Source organism: Mixophyes fleayi, chromosome 1 (genome assembly GCF_038048845.1).
Source record: "Mixophyes fleayi isolate aMixFle1 chromosome 1, aMixFle1.hap1, whole genome shotgun sequence".
In the NCBI taxonomy this organism is placed as follows: Eukaryota; Metazoa; Chordata; class Amphibia; order Anura; family Limnodynastidae; genus Mixophyes; species Mixophyes fleayi.
Window position 1 is genome coordinate 420,960,481 of NC_134402.1, and position 23,262 is coordinate 420,983,742.

The window sequence follows — 23,262 nt, forward strand, 5'->3', positions numbered from 1 at the left end:
TGCGATATTTGATTGTAGTTCAGTTGGCCATTTTTGCCGATCATCAGAGAAGGAGTTTATTGTCAGCACGGCAACCACTTTGTGTTGTGTTTTGTCGTCATGGAGCACAATGTAATCCATATGGCTCACTAACTCAGTGAGGGTTCTTTTCACTAGGGAGGCCAACCGCATTCCAGCACTGTATGTGGACATGTGACTAGTTTACCAAGACACCATAGATTGAATCTGGTTAGGACATGGAGAGCTTTCCTCAGGAGGCCAGTCCATACCACACCATTACATTCATCATGGTGGAATAATCTCTCCAGGCAACTGGCCGAGACATCATCATCATCATCATTTATTTATATAGCGCCAACGTATTCCGTAGCGCTTTACAATTGGGCACAAACATAGTAAACTAATAAACAAACTGGGTAAAACAGACAAAGCGGTGAGAAGGTCCTGCTCGCAAGCTTACAATCCGCGGATCAGCTAGTTCAATGTCTCTGCTGTTTCTACATTGGAACTACCGCCATGCCAGTAACTCACCTGCTATTCTGAATCACCATTCATGGATCAGCTAAGTTCTATACCATTACTGCCTCTGTTTGAACTGCTGCTATGTCAATGATATTACTGCTATGTTCTGAGTTATTATCTACGGATCAGCTAAGTTCTACTTTACCACTACTTTTTGTCTGAACTGTCGCTGTATCAGCGATTCACCTACTATGCTTTGAGTTACCATTTTCGGACTAGCTAAGTTCTATCTCCGTTACTACCATTGTTGAACTGTTGTTCGATTTGTATTCCTTGCAGTCTCCATGAGTTACCAATTGTGGATTAGCGTGTTGTATCTCATCACTCCTATCTGACCTGTTGCCGTGTTAGTGACTGTCTGCTGTTGCCCTGAGTTACTTACTACGGATCAGCCAGTCCTATACCGTTATTTCTTTCATTCAACTGTACTGCATCAGTATCTATCTGCAATTTTCCTGACGTGTCATCTATATCTCTGCTATCATATTTCAGCATTTCTACTACTTGTGTTACCACTGAGCCAAGGACTATTAGCTCGTGTATCCAGATTCTCTCTGACCACCTGTACCAATCCATTGTGTTTAAAGCTCCACTATTTGCTCTGCCAGCATTCATTCAGGAGACCGCGACCTACAGAACAACCATTCCCAGGGACATTGCTGTTGGAAAGATGTACCTAAACATGTCACATGAGGTGTAGTCTACATGGAACTTAGTGTACCTGAACCCCTGCCCTGACATGTTCACTAAACATGTCAATTTGTGCATCGCGGTCAAGCTCGACCTCTAAGCTTTTTGGTACTTGATAAATTTGCCTAGACCAGAGTCCCCATTGAGAATTATGGGACTGCGGTATTGTGCGCTACATTGCCTAATACAGGTCTCTCTGAAATGTCTGCATCAGGATTTTGTTAAATTACCTGGATGCTTATACCCTGTGGAATCTATGGGACAATGGGAGTTTGATACATGAGGTTAAGTCTACGTTTTGCATTTCGGCCCAGCCAGACTGCAAAGGTAAGAGCGACTCGTAAGCTAAATGATCCTGTCGCACAACAATGTTGGTCAGGGGGTAGTTGTCTTGTGTGAAATTTTGTAACGGGTGGTAATAGGGTAATGTAGTGAGGTTGAGGGTGGTTGAGGAATACTATAAGCTTGTTTGAAGAGGTGGGTTTTCAGAGAACGCTTGAAAGTTTGTAGACCAGAGGAGAGTCTTATTGTGTGAGGGAGAGAATTCCATAGAGTGGGTGCAGCCCGAAAAAAACCCTGTAACCGGGAATGGGAGGATGTAATGAGGGTGGATGAGAGACGCAGAATGGAGTTGTCAAGTTGGGAGATATTTAGAGACAAGAGAGGAGATGTTGGTGCAGCTTTGTTGATGGCCTTGTAGGTTAGTAAAAGTATTTTTATATTGGATTCGGTAGAAAACAGGCAACCAGTGTAGAGACATACAGGGGGTATTCAATTGTTGCTCTGGGCGCCGCCGGAACAAGCGCGTTAAAGCTATTACCGTTTATACGGTAATATTGCGCGTAATTACCGTTCATACGGTAATTTACTCGCTCAATTTCAGCTCGCTGCTCAGGGAGCTGCGAGCTGAAATTGAGCGAGTAATTACCGTATAAACGGTAATAGTTTTAACGCGCTCGTTCCAGCGGCACCCAGAGCAACAATTGAATACCCCCCACAGAGTTATTCAGCAGAGAAATAACAGTTTGCAAGGAAAATCACTCTTGCCGCAGCGTGCAAAATAGATTGTTCATTCCTGGACACTGCTGTCTCTTAGGCTCGATCCCCAATAAAACGATTAGGAAGAACTTGATAAATGCAGAACACAACTTAAGCTAGATCTGACAGGGTTTGACTGCTATATGCGTATACAGAGCTGATATTGTAACAAATACCTATAACCATGTAAGTACTAGTGTAGCTGGATAACTTATTAATAACTACCCTGCAGCTCCGGCCAGTGTGATAGACCAGGGGAAACCATCCACAGCAACCCTGATCTAAAGGAAGAGGTCAGGTGTACCAGCGTGAGTTACCCAGAAGGAAGCGGTTATAGGTGCCCGCAAAGAAGCCTAGTGGTGGCAGCACCAAACCCCTCCTACTGCGTTTAAAGGGGCGCAATTTAGGATAAAGAAAGGGGACGTTGGCAAGGCAAGCCCAGCTAGTTCCCAGCAACACAGACAGGGTGGCATAGGGGGTCCATCCTGTCACAACTAGTAATAAGTTATGAAGACAAATTAAAGTATAATGATTATTGTATACAATGTTTTCCACATGGTAACCAAATAACAAATAAATACATAAAGTAGCAAAGGTCAAGTACAGGAAATAGATACATGAAATTAGCAAAGGTCAAGTAGAAGAAATAGTCAGCAAATAAGTAAAGATGGTCATATACCCAATATACCAAAGGAGATCCCATCAGAAGAAATCCCCAACCCTTTAATATGCATTTGTTTATTTGACTATGATCATTGGCTTTTTTTTTTTTAAGTAATATGTTTCCATTCTATTAAATGTGCAGCTATCATGCTATTGAATTGCTATCCTGGCCTTTTCCTTTGTAAGCCTATAATTAAGCAAAATGGTTCAATAAAGAATCAATTTGAACCTATATTGTTCAATTTCAAGACATACAAATCTTTTGCATTATTTTGTTGATCCCCAGTGGGGACAATGAGTAATGTATGTGTGTGAGTGTATATTATATTTGTGTGCAGAAGGGGATTTTTAACAGTCAGTAAGAGGAGCTTTTGGTCCAAAATCATTCTTCTATTCTTTCTTACTCCTGCATATAAATTATATTTCTCCATAGATGACGCAGGATTCCGAATAGCATTGAAAATGCTGCATAACATTTGAAGCTGGGCATTTTGACAGATTAATGTCATCTGCATCTGGCAATACAATCAGTGTAGACTTATGTGGCCAAGTATGGTGCAGTTAGAACTGTAGATTAAAAATAACATCTGTTTTTCCAAAGCATAAAATCCCTAGTTACAAATAAATGATGCAAAGCAGCACTGACAGTTTAATCCTAGTACGCTGAGATTACTACATCACTTGCCCCCTGTAGGAGTCCAAGCTTTGCTGAAATCAAATTAAGTTTTGGAGCTTGGGGGTACAGCTGTTACCTGTTTGTTGACCTTGTTGCCTTTTGACTTATGGAGCAAATGTTAGAACTGCTCTCAGCTTTCTGAGGATCTGATTGGCTACCGGTGTTCTATCCCCTCCTGCTCTACAACTATGACATTTAATTGGAGAGGATTGGGTCAAAATACCCCTTTGACAAAATTTTACTGCTGCAGATCTCTTTTATGGAGGCAACTGTCATGAAAAATGTATATCTGGTCACTGATGGTTAATAGATTTTTAGCTTTTGAGAGATATGCCTTTTTTTTTTTTTTCCTTTTTTAAACTGTTTATCTTGGAACCGCAACAACAGATTACATGAGTTTACAAGCATACAGTTAGTTTAACAGCATGATGTTGCAAGTGGTACAAATGTTCGAACAAACATGGTAGAATAACATAACTTGCTTCAGATATGAGATAATCCAATGTAAATAAAAGAAAAAAGAAAAGCACAGACTCGTGTGCGAAAGATGGAGGAAAAATTTAGAGTGGAGCCGTGGTTTTATGTTTTACGAAGGGGGTGAAGGAGGTGGAAGGTATACTCGGATGTAGGGGGGGGGGGATGAGTGTTACATTCAGGTAATCCAAGGTACTGGAGAGTGATGTGTGATGATGTGTGTGGGCGGTGATATATTCCATGGAGGAAGTGATCCAGATGTGATTAAGTAGTTCTGTCTTCGAAGGGGATCTGGGTTGTTTCCATGCACGTGTGATGAGCAGTTTGGATACCTGGCATATGGGTGCTATTAAATGGTTGGCAGCTTTGCTGATACCAGGGATGGGTTGGTTAAGTAGTATCTGTACAGGTATCTTGGGGACTCTAATGTCAGTTGCTTGGCGTGCTATATTCAGGATCCCAAATGGCCTGAATAACAGGGTATTCCCACCAAATGTGTAACAAAGTGCCCTGCGCTCCGCAAAGGCACCAACATCGTTCTGACCCTGGTGCGTACATACAATGAAGTTTTTTGGAACCAGGTACCAATATGTGTGTGTGTGTGTGTGATATATATATATATATATATCTCCATTTTCCTGTACACCTGCTTTGATGGAGACCATAACCGTTCGTGCGTGGATGATGGATCACTCCTCGCTGTCCAGTGAGACCCCAAGGTCACGTTGTCCTGCTTCTTCCTGAGGCTCAAGACTTTTGGTCGGGTGGAGCAGTAAGCATGCGGTACAGAATTGATATGTTGCCTCTGCGTCTGGCCTTTTTTTAGTTTGATGTAAAAGATAGGTAAATTTATATGGCTAGGTATTTGATAAAGTGGTGTAACAGGAAAATTAACAATGAACTATCGGCATAACCCGAAATTTGGACTCTTAGTTCATAGATCACAGGCCGTGGTTACTCACAAAGCAGCCTAAGTAAGTGCCTTGGCCTCTGTGCTGTTAAGGTTACCCAGAGGCAGTCTTCAGGCCTGAAAATTGCCTCGTGATTACTGTGTACAATTTATAGCTGTTGGACTGAATTGCCGATCATCTGAATCTTCTAACGCTGCCACTTGGTGAAATCTGCACAGACCTGAGAGCTTGGGGGCAAAGCATTGTTAAGGCTGGAAGGGTAGACCTTGGGGCCCGAGGAATGGATACTTAGAGCCCGAGAGAGACTTTAAAGCTATACGTAGCCCAGTTTAGCTTGAGTTCATAACCTGGTGCTATATCCATATTATTGTAAAGTTTTAATAGCTAACCACAATCAGGCTATAAAACACAGCCAGTGAACCTGGCTCAACCATCTAAGCATACTTATGTGTTTAAAATAAATACGGCAAAGTGCATCTAGCAAATCTTCCTAGATTGGGTAGTGACATTCAATTTCATACAGCAGTGAAATATTCACGAGAAGGTGAATTAATTTATACAGCTAGGGACAAAAAGGCATATTATGATGGCTTTTAAAAATGGATTCACAAAAGAGATGTTGTCTCCTATTTTGGCTTACCTAGGCCACGGTGCCAACTCACCATGGTAACTGACCACAGTAATGCAAGCAGTTCCAAACGTAATCCCTGGTTGTGTGGGGGACTCATGAATCGAGGGTCACATAACGGATTCTTTTTTTTCTTTCTTTTTTTGAGGACATCATTTCACTTCTATATCAAATTTAATTCCCTCCTAATTCTTCTGTGTGTTAAGGGGGAACGATACTCGTTCTTTCATAAAATGCTAATAAAATAAGAGAACAAAACAAAATTATTATTAATAAATAAAAGGATGATAAATTGCTCCGGTTCATTTTGGTCAATTTAAAAAAAAATATTCTTAGGGTCGTGCTGCAGATATGGTGAGAATATTTGATGGATGATGGCGCAGAAAGGATTTTCAAAGACTGGTATAAAGCGTATATATAAACAAGTGTAATTGTACAAATTGGAAAGAAAAGAGAAAAAGGTCTTTAGATTTCTTGAGTTGTTTACTGAAGGTAAAATGAGCTATACTTCAGGTTGAAATTGGGAAAAAATCCATTTAATCATGGGAGATATAAAATTATGTATTTAGGCTATGACTGTCAGTGTATAGCAGAGTCACAATCTACAAAACTAGGTGAAATGGGCTGTGCTGTGTAGATACAATCACTAGCCTATTCTTATAGAATGATTGTGTTTCGTGAAATCTCTGAGAACTCCTGGTATGATTTTGTGCATAACTACTAGAGTGGCAGTTTCCTGGGAGTTGGCTTTGTAAATGGTATTGACTTGGTGACGTAGCCATTCCATGATTTGCATTGGCAAGAACAGTATATAGAGCTATGCAGACGTTTTCTGCCCACGCCAGTTAGTGGCTGAACTGTAGTCCATTTAATTGGGTGGTCTGTTAGCTTATTGCCCTCCCTTGGACCCTTGCACCAGTAGTCTCCAGTAAGATGGCAGCTAATGAAGTAGCAGTGTGTGTAGATGGGCCCTGCTGCATCATCTTCATCTCAGACTTCATTGCACATACTGCTGCAAAACTCTGTGACCCCCCCCCCCCCCCCAATAATGCAGTGCTACAAACTGTGGAGGGTCTTTTAAGAGCCGAAAATAACTTCCCAGGGAGACATCCACAATATGGGGAGCGTTAAATGTAGACAATACCTGACTTGGAAATCCACTTAATTAAACACTTTTATCATCCATTCATTCATTGAATTCAGTCCATGTTATTTTAATAGGGAAAAAAGTGTGAAAAGCAGAACATTATTACATGGTGGAGTGGATCATGTTTGGTGTGAATTAAGTCTTATTCAGCTGTTCTTGCCTCAAAACAGCCGGTGAAATATTAGTCAGCATATTGTAATGCTTTTAAAGTAATGGCATTATTTATATCGACCCTATGCACTGTAATGTTGTTCCTGAATCCCTAATATGACACCAATTCACAGGAGACAGAGAGAGAAAATGGCAATGTCCCTTTTATTCTGCATATTGCTGAAATTGAGCTATTAGAAGTACCTGTCTTTGCAGCAGAATCCGATCATATTTGCTTAGCCCGGTCATATTATCATGCGAAGGTTTTCTACTAGTGGGTGGATATTGTATATAGAATTGGGGGTGAATTTTACAGACCACTTGAATATGTCTGAATAATGTTTGTTTAGGTGTTGATATATCTTTAAGGTTGTTCTTTTGTCAGTTTTGGCACAAGAAATCCTGGAAGTAGCTGCTGGCAATACCAAGGCTGAAAGGTCTCTGAGTAATAATGACTTTTCTCAAATGGAACACATTTGTTTATGACGGTTATAGAGCATGTCTGCGTGCCAAATAAATACAACTGGAATAAGTGGTGATTTATACTATGGAGCTTTTTATACAATTTGTCATTGAATTAATCACAGCATGGATCGTCAGTAGCCGCTGCCAATAATATGTTTGATGTGTCCAGAATATAATCAGTCCATCTTTTACTCTTAAATTAAACAAAAAAAGTCGTCATTGTCCCAGTTGATACTTTCTGTATGTCTGGTTTTAATTTCTGAAGCAGCGTTGTAAAGTGAGAGGACGTCAACCCGTGATCGTCTAACGGGAAGTTGTGACTTGATTCTGAGCTGAAACATTTTGCGGATAATTGAATCCCCCCCTCCCCCAATGACTGCGTTTTAACTACGTGACTTTGAGAAACAGAAGAAATAGGGTTGCGTCTACTCCTCAACACTGCGAGAGCTGCGCTAACTAAGGGTATCCCTCCCTTAGAGCCAATAGATAAGAATAGTTATGCGCTCATTGACTTGGTATTTCTTTATATACGCACTCCAAGGTGCTGTTGTAATGTAAATGATATGAAGTTTAAGTGGTAATTCTATATCATTGTTGTATACAATGGCAACTAATTATTGTACCAAGGAATTTATTAAAATAAACTGGCTGACATATATCAATTCAATCATACACAATACTCATATCTATTTAAGTAAAAAATTACAAATACAATTTTTTGCCTTAAATAGATATGAGTATTGTGTATGATTGAATTGATATATGTCAGCCAGTCTATTTTAATAAATTCCTTGGTACAATAATTAGTTGCCATTGTATACAACAATGATATAGAACTACGTGACTTTGCCACTTGATGGGCACAAAAAAGACCAATGACCCTTATTTTCAAGTGTGCCCACAAGTCAGAGTTTTAATAATTAAATGTGTGATGAGTTCCAAGTTTCATGTTGATAAAACATCTAAATGGAATCACCCTTGTGACCATCAAGTAAACTACATTGGGAGCTTCTTTCATTAGACCCTGTCATACAGAGTGTTCATACATCTGTATTTTGGAATTTCTGCCGCACTATTGGTTAAGTTTAAGACTGGATGACCTGGATTGTTGATCCCTATTTCTGTTGGCAAAGAAACAAAGCTGCACATGGCACAAATTAGATGGTTATGACAATGAGACTAAGTGAAAGGTGGGCTAGGAAGACACTGGTTGTGTAGATTTATATATTACCCTTCAGAAGATGGGCGTTTATGTGGCTCTCTCTGCAAATCATAAGAAGCTGCACTAGTTTCCCTCAGGGAATTTCCCTGGGGCTACCGAATAAGTAAGGGGCGTTATGTCAGCCCTGTGGTTCACCACAAGACACACTATTTAACGTAACTTATCTACACCACATCTCCCCATGTCACACAGCACATTGTGGTTAAAGACAAGTCCACAAATGGAAAGGTCACTCTGGTGTAGTCTCCCATAGACCAAGTATTCATTTTCCCCTTGTGATCTCAGCCCTGGCATCTACTCCGATTATGACGTTATCTGAGAAAAATGTTGGTCTGGGAGATGCAGAAACTGAAATGACGTAGTATAGTTAAAAAAGAACACATCTTATCAAACCCATACTCAATTGTTGGATGACACAGAGACCGATCGGTAATCCACATACTCCATTGTGACTTGTTGGAGAACTGTTGGAAATGACCTGGTTTATTATTTAACAACTGTTTGTTACATGTAACACACACATTTCATTCAGTTTCAGAATTCTGCTTGTTAGTTACAAAACTAAACATGCTTTGTAAAGGACTGAAGTAGAGTCTATAGTAATAGTTATAATAATCTGCATTACTATTACTGCTCCTTATGACCTATTGATTGGTTAAATGATTATTGATTTTCTGCTCTTATCAATATTTGGCCACGTCTTGCAGTTATAATGATCAGCACATCTTATCATTTAGCTGAGTGTGCTTGTACGGGAATATATAGAAGGATTGGTCAGACATGTCCAACCATGATCTTATATTTGTATTTTTATCATATCAACTGTTTTCTTCTAATGAGCACAATGGGTTATTGACGTTAGAGCCTCCAGGCATATTAATCTGTCCAAAAGCCTCATGAGATATCGACATCAGATTGAATGGATGGGACACAGGTTCCACCAATGTCGGGAGAATTCCAAGTTGTGTGTCTGCATCTCGGTAACCTTTGTGGTCTCATAGAGGAGAGACACCATCTTCAGCTTCTCTGGGAGTACGGAAGTTTGGTTAAAAAAATCAATATGGCATGTCCATTTCTTTTATAATATTGGTGTAGGAGGTTCAGTGTAAATTGAGATACAAATATTAGGGGTGTGCACCGGCCACTTTTCGTATTTTGGGTTCTGATTACCTTGAGGTTTTGGGTTCGAATGTGTTTTGCCAAAACACCCCACTCAAGGATTTGGTTCTGATTTTGGGTTTTGGGTTCTGATTTTTTTTTTTAAAAAAAGCCTAAAAAGTGCTAAAATACAGATTTATTTATTTTTTTCACTCCTACGCTATTAACCTCAATAACAATCATTTCCACTCCTTTCCAGTCTATTCTGAACACCTCACACCTCACAATATTGTTTTTAGGCCAAAAGGTTGCACTGAGGTAGCTGGATGTCTAAGCTAAGCGACACAAGGGGGCGGCACAAACGCGTGGCCCAACACGTGGCAGGATCAGTGAACTTATATAGCAGTACCACTGGACTTATACGGCATGATCAGTGCCTTGCTTGCAGTCTCCTCGGTAACGCAAATAATCTGTACAAATATGCACACAGGGGCATGGCCAGTAAAATATGGAACACATACTTTATGGATACTACCATTGTAGCAGAGGGCTGTAAAACTGGATCATGAAAGCTAATCATAAATAGCTATAACATTATAAAATAACACACCATTCAATAATAATACAGCAGTTAAACAAAAATCATTCAACTGTAAATTTAAAAATACACAGAAAAAAAACACAAAATATACAGTTAACATGAGAAAATGTATGTAACAATATGAAATCTGCCAGACCCAAATCAGAGTTCAATGTAAAGCTTTGCTATTATAAAGCATGTTTAACAAATATAAACTGTTTATCAGGATGTATTTTCCTGATGAATGGACAAAAATACTGATAGTTGGATTGTGAGTTTTGTTCATAATGCACAACTTCCATCCCCTTAGAGATCTCACATTATATGTAATTTTTAATACATTCTTTATAAAAAAAAAAAAAAAAAAAAGCACCAACTTCCAAATTTAGAATGCTTTGTAGCAAAGAAAAGTGGACAAAGTCATAACCACAAATTGAATGATGGTAACAGTCATTAACTTATAAGGAGCATTTCTTGTCATACACACATAGTAGGTATTTGCCCAATTTTTGCTTCGATATCCCAAAGATGGGCTTTAAGAAAATACATCTGATTTCGGTCCTCTGTCAATAGCGATTTACCTGTTCAATTCCATGTCAAATAAAGTGTCTAGCTCAGAAGTATTGCAAGATTTAAACTTCAATTTTAAAAACTTAACATAAATACAGTGAAAAACTAAATAAAATTATATATACACATCTCAAATGTTCATAAAATAAAACTTACCAACTGTGTCAAGGGCCAGTCTTGCTCCTTTCATCTTAGCTGATAAGAATCCCTACCACAAACTGAGGCCATTCACACTTACTACAGAAGGATCATTTGCCCAAGTATATTAAAAAATAATAAAAATAATTTAAACATTTAAAAAAATCCCTAAAAGTTGTGCAGATCCTCAGGATGTAGCGATAATGCAGTCCGGGTATAGAGATGAGTGCAGTATGAAGATGGCGGCGGCAAGCGGGGGAATAATATGAATCCGGATCTCGCGAGATCCGACGGCGGGATTATGACGAAATTCCTCGTTTTGAGATCGGCGGGAATACCCGAACAGTGCTCTGATCGGGCTTGGATCCGCACTGTTCGGGGCTGTTCGTATTTAGAAAATCCGAGCCCGCTCATCCTTAACAAATATATGAGGGGCAGCATGGTGGCTTAGTGGCTAGCACTACTGCCTCACAGCACTGGGGTCATGAGTTCAATTCCTGACCATGGCCTTATCTGTGTGGAGTTTGTATGTTCTCCCCGTGTTTGCGTGGGTTTCCTCCGGGTGTTCCGGTTTCCTCCCACACTCCAAAAACATACTGGTAGGTTAATTGGCTGCTATTAAATTGCCCTTAGTCTCTCTCAATCTGTGTGTGTGTATGTTAGGGAGTCTAGATTGTAAACTCCAATAGGGCAGGGACTGATGTAAGTGAGTTCTCTGTACAGCGCTGCGGAATCAGTGGCGCTATATAAATAAATGGTGATGATGAGGTGGAGAGCTACATGCTTGCTAATGCTGGCCACATTAATTTTAGATCCGCACTGCAGAACAACCGGATGGGAGTCCAGTCTAGCCACACAGTGGATTACCAGATGTTGGTTGCTCATTGGTTGAACGGAGTGACTCAGTCACATGATAATACAACATGACTTTGAAGATTGTAGTGATTATTAGATTTTTTTTTTTCTTTCCCTTTACTTCCCCTTTAGGATAACATTTTTTTTTTCTTTTTTTATTATTCCAGACATTTGTTACTGATTACTGTGCACACATATATAAGTTCAGCCAATTCAATTGAAATCTTCCAAATTGCCACATTTATTACTTACTAAGATGGGTATAGACCTAGCATAGTGGCTTTTTTCCTGTTACTTGAAGGAACACTATGGGGCATATTCAATTAGCTTTCCGGTCCGCAGGATCGCGCCGGAACAGCCGCGAAACTTAATCCACGTTACCGCAATGGGCTGCGAATGAAAATCTGCGTTATTGCGGTACCGTAATACCGGCAATAACGCGCACTTTCCACAGTAACGCGCGTTACCCCGGACCGGAACCCTAATTGAATTTGCCCCAATATGTTATGCCATTACATGCGTATAATAGGTACATTACATGTTTGTACGCAGTATGACCTAATTATACAATTGCTAATTTACATGTCTTGTCTTCATGCAGTGTGTATTATGTACAAATATAAGTGTATTTATATCCTTTTTGGATGGCCTCAGAATATTGATGACACATTTTAGAATGCAGCGATCATTAAGTTGTTGCACAATCACATACGTATCTAATTTCTGAACCACTAAAAAAAAAAAAAAACTTTTTTTTTTTTCTCCTTCCAGATTTGATTTCGGTTTCACAACTTGCATCTGATGTTGATTAAAACATCCTCTGGGTTTTTTGGTTTTTTTTGTGTTTTTGATGACCAGAGTGTGACAAACTATCAACTGTAATTTACGCAATCCTTCTGCTGAAACGTGTTTTTTTTTTTTTTCTTAGTAAAACTCTGTTTACAGTTAGTCTATATCACGTCGGCTCTGGCTTTGAATCTGCATTATTCGCCTTTCACATTGAAGCCTCTTTTTAGAATGTTGATTTATTATTCAAATGTCCTATCATCGTCATCATCATTTATTTATATAGCGCCACTAATTCCGCAGCGCTGTACAGAGAACTCACTCACATCAGTCCCTGCCCCATTGGAGCTTACAGTCTAAATTCTCTAATATAGACACACACACTCACACACAGACGGACAGAGAGTGAGAGACTAGGGTCAATTTAGATAGCAGCCAATTAACCTACCAGTATGTTTTTGGAGTGTGGGAGGAAACCCACGCAAACACAGGGAGAACATACAAACTCCACACAGATAAGGCCATGGTCGGGAATCGAACTCATGACCCCAGTGTTTGAGGCAGAAGTGCTAACCACTAGGCCACTGTCCTATGTTTGCGTTTATACACACACGGTGGAGACAGGCATTTAGTGAGCTCTATTATTGTTGTTGTTATGATGATGATGAGAGACTTATTGAGAATGAATTCACTAGGATACCAGTTAAACCCCCAAAATGGGAGAGATTCAATTAGACGTGAGGTTCCATAGGAAACTCGCACAATAAGGGAGATTCAATTCGGTGTGAGATGTCTGCGGAGACACTTCACTCCGATGTTATGGCTGGAATCGACCCTCATTTGTCCTTACCCCCTGTAGAGGTGTGAGGGGAAAAATGAGCGGAGATTCCTTCCGTAATTACCGGTAATGTGTATAGCCGGTCATTGCAGTGATGTCTGTGCACCGCATCGCCAGAAGTTGACTCTCCCCCCAATGTGCCTCACTCAGCAGGATGTTTCAGGTAATAATCTTTGCTCAAAAATGAGCAATGTTTTCTGTGCCGTAATTGTGGAAGATGTGCCGAAACACTTTGCAACTAATTGAATCTCCCCCAATGAATGCTCCCATTCTGACATGCAAGTGGTAAAGTTTAACAGCCAATTGTTATGGTACCAAAGTGTACTTCAGTAGTTAGCAGTCTCGGAGATCAATAAGCAAGACTGCTTTGGAAGTAACTTTGTCACACACTATCCAGTTGGAAAATTCCTTTGTTCTAAAAACTAGAGAGCTGAGTGCGAGCCGTTGTATGTGGAACTTGTGTTATTGCAAATCCATCAGAAGAAACCGGTTTACAGGTTTCTTGAGTGTATTTTCTGGACAAGTTTTTGTTTTGTTTTTGTGTAAATTAGCTTTGCAGGGGCAACATAATATATATAATCAGGCTTCGTGCTGGATTTTTGTCTTAATGATCAAATATTTCTCTAGGTCGGTGAGAATATCAATGTAGTATCGTTTCCCAGCGGCATGCTGGGCAGGGGGGTATCTGGACTACCTTGGGCTGGGTCACTGGGCCGTCTTCATTTTATTTCCTTAAAAATAGGCTGCTGAGTTGAGTGTTGCCTCCTTTGGCTAACATTTGCCAGCCCTCCCCTGTCGTTTCCTAATAAGCACGTTCTATGATCGGATGTACTTACAGAGTAACTAGATAGGCTGGCTGGGGGATGTAGTTTCTCTGAATCGTGTTTCCTGCTGTGATAATGTAGAACTGTCATCATTTCCAAAATGAATGTAGGTGTATCAGGAGTCTGAAATATGGGGCGATAAGCAATGTGAGTTACATGTTTCAAGTAGAAAAAGTGACTGACTTGGGAAACTGGAGACATATTAAAGTTATGCAGCTCAGTTATTTGAATCTGGCAATTACAGAAATACCATTATGATGGTGGATGGAAAAATATATATGTAAGCAAGGGAATATTCCTTTCATCCCCCCACCACCAAATGAAATGCTGTGGGGAGAGAATCTTTACTGACATTTAGTCTTTATGCAATGTGAACCTATTTTGCACGTAGCATTTACATGCAAGCTCAGGGTGGTGAACACATGTAATTCACATCAGGAATACAGGCTGGCGTAGGGATTGGTGACCACCTGACACTGCAAGATCAGGACAATACACAGAACATCAGGCACGCTCTTAGCCATGTATATGAAGTGGAGCGGGAGCGGAGCAAAATATAGCTGGAATTTCGTGACAACTAAATTGCTTTGAATGCGTGGCTTTAAACTAGAATTTCCATGCTATCCTGTGGTCTCTTGAAACGTCACCAACAACTCCAGAAACTAGACATTTTAATGACTAGTCAATTATTTTATTTTAACCACTTTTGCATTTTTCTAATACATTCCAATAATTGGATCTTCACATCAAGAAGTGTACAATACCGTTTACTCTTAAGAAGGTTTCTAAGACTTTGAGACAATATGGGGTATATTGACAGGAGAAAGATTGGCTGTTTTATGCCCCTGTGAGTACAAAAGCCTAGCCTAGATCAGAGGTCATCCTCTTCTAGCCAATTGTAAACGAGCACTGCTTGACAAAGATGTGCCTTTAAGGTAATATTAATGTGGGGCTGTCACGTACATAAAGTGGAAGCCGTTTTGCGGGATAAAACATCATTCAGCCCATCAATTCACTAGTGACATCACTGAGGCAAGAGGCAGATAATTGTATTTATTAATATTATTACTTTATATAGAGTCAAAATATATTATGTAACACTTTAAAGAGAATATTCAATCATTCACAGTGCTAGCACGGTGCCTGTATGCACCAGCTGCCCGGAGCTAGCACAGTACCTGTATGCGCCAGCTGCCCGGAGCTAGCACAGTACCTGTATGCGCCAGCTGCCCGGAGCTAGCACAGTACCTGTATGCGCCAGCTGCCCAGAGCTAGCACAGTACCTGTATGCGCCAGCTGCCCGGAGCTAGCACAGTACCTGTATGCGCCAGCTGCCCGGAGCTAGCACAGTACCTGTATGCGCCAGCTGCCCGGAGCTAGCACAGTACCTGTATGCGCCAGCTGCCCGGAACTAGCACAGTACCTGTATGCGCCAGCTGCCCGGAGCTAGCACAGTACCTGTATGCGCCAGCTGCCCGGAACTAGCACAGTACCTGTATGCGCCAGCTGCCCGGAGCTAGCACAGTACCTGTATGCCCCAGCTCCCCGGAGCTAGCACAGTACCTGTATGCCCCAGCTGCCCGGAGCTAGCACAGTACCTGTATGCGCCAGCTGCCCGGAGCTAGCACAGTACCTGTATGCGCCAGCTGCCCGGAGCTAGCACAGTACCTGTATGCCCCAGCTGGCCGGAGCTAGCACAGTACCTGTATCTGCCAGCTGCCTGTACCCAAGGATTAGCACAGTGGCTATATCCATAAACTTGTATATCCACCAACATCTGTAATGGTTATTCTGCCACCTTACATATCAAGTGTTTCTTCCACCTCAGGCTGGGTAAACAGCCTATTATTGGGACAACCACCCGATAAATGACTGTTCGGCCTGATATTGTATAAGTGTGTACACTGCAGTGATGAATGATTATCGTTCTAGAGCACATCGTATTGTTTAGTTTAATCTTTAAACCGAACTTAAAATCTTGTTCAACGATGGAACGACATCCTTCCAATCTTGCAGTTTGTAAACTCTATGGAGATCCTGATTATGAGCGCATACAGAGTCACAATCTTTTCAGCCGTTGGTTATGACAGATGAAGAGCACAGATTTGAAGGTAAGCCTTTTTTTTTTTTTTTTTTTTTTAAATCAGTCGTTGGTAAAATCGTGTTGGATAACACATTGGGAGAAAATTTCTGTAGTGTGTACCCAGCCTTAGATCGTAAGCTTGTTGGGGCAGGGTACAGGAGATAATGAATGTCCAGGGGTCCTTAGATAGTGACTGTTCTGAAATGGCATTAAGAACAGACCGAACCAAGCTCCAGAATGGGACTATACGCGGGCAGGTCCACCAGATGTGAAGGAGCGTACCCCTCTGGCCACAGTTCCGCCAGCAGCTCGGAGTAGATGTAGAGAGCATTTTGGAGAGTTTATCAGGAGTATAGTACTATCTGTAATACAGTTTGTAGGCTGTTTCCTTAATTTGCGTGGAAATTATCTGGTAATTTTAAAGCACCAACATAGTACTCGGCTCTGTATATTGAGGTGATTGTGGTACAAACAAATAATATACAATGGCATTACACAGGATGCAAACACCCTATGCCTGAAGAGAGCGCTCTATCTAATAAATTGACTTCTCGCATCATTGCGGCTGCCAAATTCTTGATTTGCCAACCACTGGAAAAACCCTGACAACCCCCCCCTCCTGCCCTCAAGAACTTTCTTTGGCATATCGCAGGCATAGAATCTATTGCTACCTTCATGGCAAGCGGCACAAGTTTGATGTCACTTGGGCCCTCTGGTACCTTCGGGAAAGCCGTGATTCCTTGTCCACCTATGCCTCGCCTACGGCTCCGTGACTTACTGTTCCTCTCAACGTTTGGGCTCTGAGCCTTCTCGGGAACCTCTGGTCTGGATGCCCCCCCCCCCCCCCCTCCAGGCAGCCTGTATCTGGGAATGTATTTGTCATTTTAATTTACTTCGTACCTGTTCTCCTTCCCCCTCCCTACTTAACCCTACCCCTATGCTGTCGTCGTCGTCGTCCCCCCCCCAATATATATATATATATATATATATATGCAAGAAAACCTTGAAGGGAACAACTGTTTCTCTGATATTGTTTACTGTTTTTGTTTCCATCTGTTTCCTTTCTAAATAAAGAGTTAAAAAATAAAATGAAAATAAAAGATAACATAATTGTTATTTGAATAGGCGCTGAGCAGAGAATGGGAAGAGATTAGAGGTCAGGACGGAGGTTACTTGCTGAGCTTTCCATTTCACAAGTCCCCGGGGAATATGTATCTACAGGAATAATTTTCCTAGCCGGATAATCCGGGAGGCTTTCACATTGTGCAGTTTACCAGAATTGATAAGGAATGGAAACTGATTTCCTGTGAAAACCTTTCTTGCATAAGAGACTTGTGGCGCATTCATTGTACAATATAGGATTACACTGGTTACCCAGAGACGGGTGTCTCGCAAGCTGCCTGTTGGATGAATTGTTAATGATGTTCCATAGTTAGCCCGGCACACAGCTGCTGGCTCTTGTGGAATGACGGCTGATATCTCAGGCTGTATATACACGTAATGATCTGTACTTCTAATGGTGGAGGGCTCTCAAAGGGGATCATATGACCATCCAGATTAGAATTCATGTTCTAGCTGCCCTTTATAAGCCATGTGATATGTAAGGGCCATTGCGGCACCTTCAGAGATGAAATTCATTTTATCCAGTGGCCAGCAAGCCCACCCAGTGAAGAATGAGCCCGCTGTGGTAGTATAGTGTGACATTACTGTGTTTCCCTGTGACATGGGAGCACTTCTGCATGTGATGTGACATTCCTCACACTCATGGCTTGTTCACCTCTCTCCGCTTCTAATAAACGTTTCCACTAATGCACGAAAAGCTTATTTACTACAGGACAGATAAGTGTCAGTGGCGTAGTTCGGTATCATTGGCACTATAAAATATTATCTGGGTTTTTAAAATTGCAGGGGGCAGATTCAGCATACTTGCCAACGTTTTAAGAGGTCTTTCTGGGAGATCCCAGGCAGGGGGCGTGGTTGGGGGGCGGGAGGGGCGAAGCGTGGTGAATCGTGTCATTTTGGCCCCGTCCCCACGACAAAATGATGCAATTCACCGCAAATCGTGTCATTTTGACGGCAAGAGGCCGTTTGCGGAATATTTGCCTGCTCTGCCGGGAGTCCGGGAGATCTACCCGAATTTCATGAGTCTCCCGGACATTCCGGGAGAGTTGGCAAGTATGAGATTCAGTTAGCCGCGAGGTGCCGTCGGATATTGCCTTGATGTCTGGCTGCGCACATTGCCGGCTCGCATCGCTATGGGATGCGTGACTATTCCGAGACAAACAATTCTGCAAGAGCTGACGCAGTATCGCCAAGGAAGCTGCAGGCTCAGCACGCATTTCCACGTTAGAAGCAAACAGTACAGCGGGCTGTGTCGCTAACTGTGCAATGCATGAACGCACAACAATTTCTAATGCGTCTAAAGCACCCACGAGTTTTCCACTAGTTTTCAGGTTTTTTCCATACAGCGCATATGTTGGTACATAAAGCCCTCATTGTAATGTCACTGAGAGAATGCCGCTCTCTTCTGGTTGGAAGGCTGCAGCTTTCCAGACTGTCAGCCCATACTCTCTGAACAACCCAATAATGATTTGTTTTACTACTAGCTCAGGCCAAGGGCTTTATCCCTACGTCTGTCTCCACGCTTTTTTATAATGTTTCTAAAATCTGTGCTGGATTACTATGGTCATATAGATTGTAAGCTCTCATGAGCTCTGTGCTGTTTGTTGTGTTTGTATTTTCCCATTGTTATTTACCTGTAAAGTGCCATACAGCCCTGTACAATTAAATGCTGTATAATGATGACAAATGCTTTACAATAATTCACTGACTTGTGGCTACAGCTATGCAGAGGTCCCCCAAATTAATGCAAGTGAAACGCGTTTGTATTTTGTAGTGAGATAATTTGAGGACTTTTGGTTTACAGACAAACATTTTTAAAATGTTTTTTGATTATTTTTTTTCCCCCATCTTTGTCTTCAACATTCCAAGATTTTTTGTTATTTGTCATCTTTAAAAACAACAAACATAAAACAAAACTGTAAATTCTTGTAAATCTTCAATCAATTAATTTTTTTTACTGTTTTCTCTTCTACAATTTTCAGCTCCTTTTGTTTCCTCTACATATTATTCCTCATTTCCCTTTCACTTAATGACAGTTTCTCATCCATCACTAATTAATTTTTCCTAATAGCATCTTTCATCTCTCTGAGACACTTATTAATAATAGCTCCATCCAGCCTTGGAACCTCTCTTGTCATTTCCTAAAGTTCAGAAAAAGCCATTTCAAAACCGATATCTGCACTAAACTGTTGAAAACAACCTGTCTTCCTTTTCTATAAACTAAAAGTGTGTGTGTGTGTGTGTGTGTGTGTGTGTGTGTGTGTGTGTGTGTGTCTATTCACTCAGTGACATCACTGAGTCACGAAGCACCTGACATCACTGGTTCCTTGTTATTTGATAGGTTACAGGCAAGAAAACATCCGCTATAGCTTATTGCAGGCAAAAAATATTATAATTTCGTGCCTGCCAAGTGTCCCGATTATGGCGCTACATCCTGATTGTTAAGCACCACCCATTTTAGAACCCCTCAAAAGTTTTTGGAACTTTACATAAATTCCACATTTATGGGTGGAGCTTGTCAGATGGAGGTGTGACTTTTGTCCCATTTCCGTGATTCTAAATGTTGGGAGGGTTGATGTTGTTATTAATAATAATAATATTATATAGCGCCATCCTACTCCACAGTGCTTTACAATAGGGAACAAACACCGTAATGACCAAACAGAAAAGAGGTGCATGGATGGTCCCTGCTTACATTCTAGAGGACAGTATCAATCATCATCATCATTTATTTATATAGCGCCACTAATTCTGCAGCGCTATACAGAGAACTCATTCACATCAGTCCCTGCCCCATTGGAGCTTACAGTCTAAATTCCCTAATATAGACACACCGACACAGACAGACAGAGACTAGGGTCAATTTTTGATAGCAGCCAATTAACCTAGGAGTATGTTTTTGGAGTGTGGGAGGAAACCGGAGCACCCGGAGGAAACCCACGCAAACACAGGGAGAGCATACAAACTCCACACAGATAAGGCCATGGTCAGGAATCAAACTCATGACCCCAGTGCTGTGAGGCAGAAGTGCTAACCACTAGGCCTCTGTAATTTAAATGTTAGTCAATAAAATAATTAGTCCATTGTTCTCAAATGGAAACAATGTAGAAATCTTTGCAATCATTGTTTTGTAATTGACTCTGAAACCAGTGTGTTTAATTATGTAGAACTAAAGCTCAGACATAAAAGGAAACTAGGCAGCTTTTCTATTCTTCTTCTTAAACATGATAAGACCTGCTGTAACTTTGTAGGAATTATCCACGACGGTTTAATGAAAGATCAAAGTTCTGAAAGTTTCTACTCTCTAAACATATTGTGAGACAATCTGCTCTTGTTGCCCTGTGAGTCATTTATAGCCTGCGGGGTATTCTAACCTTACACAACTTTTTTTTTATTTTTATTTTTTATTGAGGTAAAATATGCAGAGAGTGCGGTTTCTCTTCTCTTGCAGATTACCTGGTTGTAAAATATGTCCTGAGTACAGATTGCATCTTTGAGGTTCCCCAGACGCTTTTATTGCAAACATTTGTACATTACGTCACCACTGGATCCTCTGCTGTTTGCTTGAAGCAGCCAGGTCTCCTAAGTAATGTTGGTGGGGACCCTTACTGGAAGGACCTTGGTGTACTAGTGAGGGGAGATAGGACCAGTGTATAGGATAGGTAGATAGGACTGTGCACGAACAGGAACTACAAACCGACAATATATGGTGATCAGTAGTTATTTAGTTTTTTCCCTATTTCCTGATTCCCTGTTGCTAGTAAGAGGGAGGAATCTCATTCAGCAGAGGTTATAGCAGTTTGTGCATAAAGATGGCATCCTATAATTTCTTATACACTTATTCATGAAGTAGGAAGTGTTGCACCTCAGGCAAGACTTAAGTAGTGCATTTGTGCTGTGGGCTGACTGTTCTGATTAGTATTCATTTGAGATGATCTAGTTTATTGACCACCCCCCCCCCCCCCCCCCCCAAAAAAAAGAAGCCAAAAACACATTTCTGCTTGCCCCATGAAATGAGATTATCACCAGGTCTTAGTTTGCTATAGGGAGTGACTGGTGTTATTTGGCAATCATTATTAGTTTTCTGATTTTGATGCATTTGGTGTGCACTATTTTGGATACCGAGCACCACCAGCTGCTGTGCAAGAACTTTGTGTGTCCGTAATTGGTATCTTCTATATGTCCGTGTTCATGTACTCGCCTGCCAGAGAAACAGGTGCGAACATTTGTGTAAAATGAAACCGCTTGTGAAGTGACACACTGCCATAGGAGACACACAACACATTTGCATGGGCTGTGTGTACAGCTTATCTACAACAGCTGGTATGACCTGTCTGACTGGAAGAGAGATGATAAAGCTATGGATGGATTGTGTACTTGGAGGTCCTGTTCACATGACATTGATAAAGGTTTTTAGCAATCCAAGGCAGAGTCATAGCCTGGGATTTCTGCTTTGTTAGGCCCGGTAAACTGGTTTTATGTTATAAAGGTTTCTAAATGGACTCTGTAAAATGTAACTGTTGTTCTGTGAGGTTATTTTCCTGCTGATTGACATGTCCCCAGGGGAGGAGGAAGGGGCACAGCAGCTAAGGACACTGGAGACCCAGGATGAAATCACAGCATCGGGTCCCTGTGACTTTGTACAGACCACATTGTCCCCCGGTGATCAGTAGGGCAGACAACTAGTCCCACATCACTTGTCTAATTTGTGAGGAGAGAATACCATTCTTGTGTGGCCTTGTATCCGGAATAATGCCCCCCCATGTTGATTTGTGTTCTGGTCTGTGTAGTGGGTTAATGAATAGACATGGGCTGTAGTGGAAGGGCGGCTGGACGTCACTGTGTGCCTGCATTAACACATAACTCTGTAGAAAAGATTGGTTTCTAAGGAAACACCATTGTTGGTGGTAGGAGTGCCCATTGGAAGACTAGGAGCTGATTCCCAGCGTCCAGGCATTATACAACTGGACTCATACATTATGAAAAGGAAATCACATTATGTAAGTGCATCAATAATAACTACGTCTTGCTGGAAATGAGTAATGTGAGGATCCAGAAGCTTTTACATCCACTTAGGCTAATTTAGGAGCATTGATTTCAGTATGTGAGCTGTCGTCTCTGTGTGGTCAGTGGCCAGTAACTGTTACCTAGTATAATGCAGCTTTATCATTTGGTTTGTTTGGCTTGTACTTGACACTTACATCTGGACTGTAATGTTTCATGAATCCCTTCCAAATATTTGTTACTGTGGGTATTAAACCATGTGGAATGCACAACGAATGTGTATTCTTTATCCATGGGTAGGACCGCATTAATTCACTTACTAGAAGAGATCCCAGACTGGGAGACTGCAGACATGCGCTCTCTACAAACCATGCCCTTTAATGGACGTAGTTATTTCCTAATGCTTTGTGTACTAAATTGTAGTGTCCTCTATACAAAAATAAAATGCTGTTTTACTTGTGTGCTCTGTTGATATGGAATTTTGTATTATCATTTAGTTATACAGTATCTGCATATTACACAGCTCTTTACTCACTCATCAGTCCCTGACCCAAGTGCAGCTTACAGTCTAAATTCTCTAACACAGCCACACAAGATCAGAAGTCTATTAATATATGTGTGTGGACTGTGAGAGGATGGAGCACCCATGAGCAATCTATTATCAGTGTGTCTACATGAGCCTCACAGGTCAGTCCGCCTCACCTTGCTCTATTCACTATTGTCCTGGCTTAGGCTACATATGCTACAGAACACTGTCAGCTGCCTACTGAAAGTACAT

General features: G+C 41.2%; 1 protein-coding gene across 2 annotated transcripts in view; it reads left to right on the forward strand.

Annotated features, from left to right (window-relative positions):
* PLPP1 (phospholipid phosphatase 1) overlaps positions 1-23,262 on the forward strand; it is an 89,840-nt gene that overhangs the window by 58,041 nt on the left and 8,537 nt on the right. The window lies entirely within an intron of this gene.